The sequence below is a fragment of the Miscanthus floridulus genome, chromosome 13 (assembly GCF_019320115.1).
Source record: "Miscanthus floridulus cultivar M001 chromosome 13, ASM1932011v1, whole genome shotgun sequence".
Lineage (NCBI taxonomy): Eukaryota > Viridiplantae > Streptophyta > Magnoliopsida > Poales > Poaceae > Miscanthus > Miscanthus floridulus.
Window position 1 is genome coordinate 17798072 of NC_089592.1, and position 4301 is coordinate 17802372.

Here is a 4301-nt window from a genome sequence, read left to right on the forward strand (position 1 = left end):
CTCTTTGAGACCTTCTAGGGGGCCTCGTTAGTTGACTGCTTATTCTATATGAGGCTATTGTTGCCTCTTCCTCATGTGTGACAATGGGTTCTGTAACACCCTAGTGTTAAGCATGCATTGGGCACTTGCATTCATGAGCATGAGCATCATTTGAGCATCCATGAGCATAAGCATATGAAGTGTTATCTCAATCACCTTACTTTTGTCACATGTGATGATAGCTATATGCATGTATATGCTTGCCATTGTGTGTGACCAATGCATTAACTGCTTGTGGGGCCATAGAAACACCTTAACATGTTTAGGAGGGTACATGGAACAAGTTTGGTATTCATGACATGGACCAAAACAGACCCCAAGTCATAGTTATTCTAGAAACTCCGCTTTTCAAGTTACTAGTTTGACCAAAGTTGAAATATGCTTTAGATTATTTGCATGGCAGTGCACCCTTAAGCAAAGTTGTAGTACTTGACTAGAGTAACAACTTTCATTTTTGGGGCAAGACCTAATTCAATGCATAGCATGCTCAAAAATAGCTCACAAGTACCAAGAAAATGCTATTTTGGACTTTGAAAAAACTTTCCAAGTGTTGGAGCTGATTACAGTTTCAACGTACCTGACTTCGAGGTGATGTAACTTCCAAACCATTGCGAATTAGAAGATGATTTCTAAAGCAATCTTGTAGCCCTTACATAGTTCTACATGATTTGTTCGCACACCTCCATTGACTCACCATGGATTAGGAGTTACATGGTCACAAAGTTGCTCCACCAGACGTGCACGATGGGCTCTGATGGTTGCGAACGCGTGCGGTGTCAGTGGCCGACCGCACAAGGCCGCGACCGCCACGTGGTGGTCATACAATGGTGACGGCTGGGCCGGTCGGGCCAGTGCATGAACAAGAGGGTCGTGCCCCTGTTACTCTCTCCCACTTGCCTCGCCTCGTTCTCTCTCCCTCCCGTCACGGTGAATCTGAGCGCCATTGCTGCCGTGAGCTTCACCGAGCTCGCGCGCAGCCCTCACCGCTCCATTTCCAAATTGCCCACGCCAATAGCTTTGCCTTGATCCGCTCTACCACCTTGACCAAGTAGAGCCACCATTCGAGCCCAAGGTAAAGGCCTACGGCCGTTTCCACCACCGCGACATCACTGGAGCGCCGCCTGCTCTCGGCTCGCCATGGTTAGGCCGCTCCACTACATCTCCGGCCTTCCTATCCTCTAGTCCATAGTTGCCTTAGGTCATTGCTGCTTAGGCCAGGAATGTACCTAAAAGTATCTAGGCCCCTAGTTGGGTTTCAGTGATTAATGACGACACGAGATTACTATGACTAACGTGTGTTTTGCAAAGACAATTTGAATTTGGTCATGGTAATGGAAATTGATTGGGCAATCATGGTTGTCATGCCCCTATCGATGGAAATCATTTCAGTTTTTAAAGGAAGGACGACAAGGTTAAGGATGAACTAGTTCTAAGTGTCGTTTGGTGATGGAGAGACACTTAGAGTAGTTTAGGACTTTGTTTTTCCTATTGGCCATACTATTAAGGGGGCTATGGACTAGTAGCTTGATCTAGGTAAGTCTAGTGGGTTAGGCGTGGTGCACATTTGTCAAACCTAGCACTAGGTAGCTCAGGAATAGCTCTAAGATCAATTGGAGTAAACTTCATTCACATAGGATTTTGAGTTGGAAGTGAATGGAGGGTCAAATGATTGATCGGACACTGGTCTAGTTGTGACTGGATGCTGGAGGGTGAGTCCGGTTAGTTCATTTGATGAACTAAAGTCATCTGGTACTCTTTTTCCTGACCGGACATGACCGATATGTACTGATTGGACGCTGGTTAGAATCCGGTACATGACCAGACATTGAACAGAGAAGTGATCGAACTCTGGGTGCCATCGTCTGATCAACATTAGTAAGGTTCTAGAGAGCATTTTTCTTGACCGGACGTGTCTGAATAGTGCTGACCGGACGCTGGTCAGAGTCTGGTCAGAGCTTAATGGCTCTTTCTGACACAGTAGCGGGTATAACTAACCAGAGCATCCGGTCACCCCGCAGAATGCTGACTCAGCCTCCAAATGTTATGTTTTGAATGAGGGGTTATAAATACTTACTCCACTCATCCATGGGAGGGTTCATGCCCATTTGTTCAGCTAAGAAACACCTTTGGAGTGCAAGGGAGAGCAAGAGCCTAGTGACGTGATTGAGATTTGAGAATCCAAGATTAAGGACCTCATTAGTGCATAGTGAGTAGCAAGTGTGCATCCACCCTTCTCATTAGTCTTGGCTTAGTCAAGTGAGAGTTTGTGCTTGTAACTCTTGGTGATCGCCATCACCTAGATGACTCGGTGGTGATTGGGAGCTTGGTGATCATCCGACGGAGCTTGTGGATGACCCAACTCAAGTTGTGAGTGGTTGTGGGTGATTCACCATGACGAAGTGTCAAAGAATTAGCCCATAGAGAGCACTTGATCCTTGTGCGGATCAAGGGGGAGCTAAGCCCTTGCACAGGTGCTCCAACGAGGACTAGTGGAGAGTGGCGACTCTCCGATACCTCGGGAAAATATTGCCGCGTTCCTTTCCCTCTCTTTACTTTGAGCATTTACATTTGAGCAATTCATTTCATGTCTTTATATTCCTAGAATTGCCATGCTAGACTAGGATTGGAACCTAGGGTGCAAAACTTTTGTGCGTAAGAACAATAGAAACACATTCTAGGCACAAGGAGTGAAGTGGGCTAAGTGTAGGGCTTAATTATTGCAAAGAATTTAGAATTAGCCCAATTCACCCCCCCTCTTGGACATCTTGATTCTTTCAATTGGTATCAATGCCTCGTGCTCACTAAATAAGGCTTAACCATCTAGAGCAAGATGTTATACGGGGATGGACCCCCTCCTATCTTTGAGGGAGATGATTTTTCTTATTAGAAAATATGCATGGAGGCATATCTAGAAGCTTTAGATGTTGGAGTTCTTAGAGCCGCCTCACAAGGCTTCCCAAAACCTAAGGATACCACAAACCTTTAAGGCGATGAAGTTAATTACGAGAAGTGGAATGCAAAGGCTAGAAAGACCCTCTTTAGAGGCCTTTGCAAGGATGTTTTTAATCATGCGTGGAACCACAAAGACGCCCATGCACTATGGTTGGACTTTTGTGCGCTCCATGAGGGAACTAAGAGTGAGCATGAGGAACGCTATCACCTTGTGATGAAAAAGCTTAATTCATTTGAGATGCTTCCTAGAGAAAGTGCTAATGAGATGTATTCACGCTTGAATGTTCTTGTAGAGGAAATCAATGGGCTTGGACTCACACAAATGCAACCCTCCGATGTTGTAAGAAAGATCTTGAGTGTCCTCTCCATTGACAAATATGGGTATATTGTGACGGTGCTTCATCAAGGTGATCTTTCTGCCACTACACCAACTCAAATTTTGGGGAAGATCAATGCACATGAGATGTACATGCACATCACTCCACAAGATGGCTCTTCTTCCACCAAGAAGAAAGATTTGGCATTCAAGGCTAGCCAAGAGAAGAGGGGCAAAGCAAGAGTTGATCATGATAGCTCAAGTGATGATGAGATTGATGATGCAAGTCTTGCTCTCATGGTGAGAAGAACTACCAAGATGCTTAAGAAGCTCAACAAGAATGGTGTCAAGTTTGATGGCAAGAAGAAGAAATTCTTCACTAGCAATAGAAGGAAGCCCATCTTCAAAATGGATCACTATAATTGTGGAGAACTTGATCATCTAGCTCATCAATTCCCCAAACCCAAGAAAGACAAGTACAAGAAGAAGTACAAGGACAAGAAAGATGACTCAAGTGATGAAGATGATGATAAAAGGAAGAAGAACAAGCCATACAAGAAGGATGACAAGAAGAAGGAATATCACAACAAGAAGAAGAATGGCAAGGCATACATTGTTGGTGATTGGCTCACGGACATTGAATCATCAAGTGGCTCATCCGATGATGAAAGTGAGAATGAGAACGAGAAGATGGCCACTCTTGTGATTGATTCTCCACTATCTTCACCGACACCGCCGCCGTCATCCTCTACACACCTATGCCTTATGGCCAAGGGTGAACGAAAGGTACAAAATGATGATGATAATAGTGGTAATGATAATGCTAGCAATGATGAAAGTGGTAGTGACAGTGATGAAGAATTTGAATCACCTTCTTATGATGATCTTGTCAAGTTGCTAAACCAATACACTAAAATCATTAGAAAGACAAGAGCTAAAAATGAAAAGTTAAAATTTGAGAAGGACTCACTCTTAGCAAAATATTACATAGCCA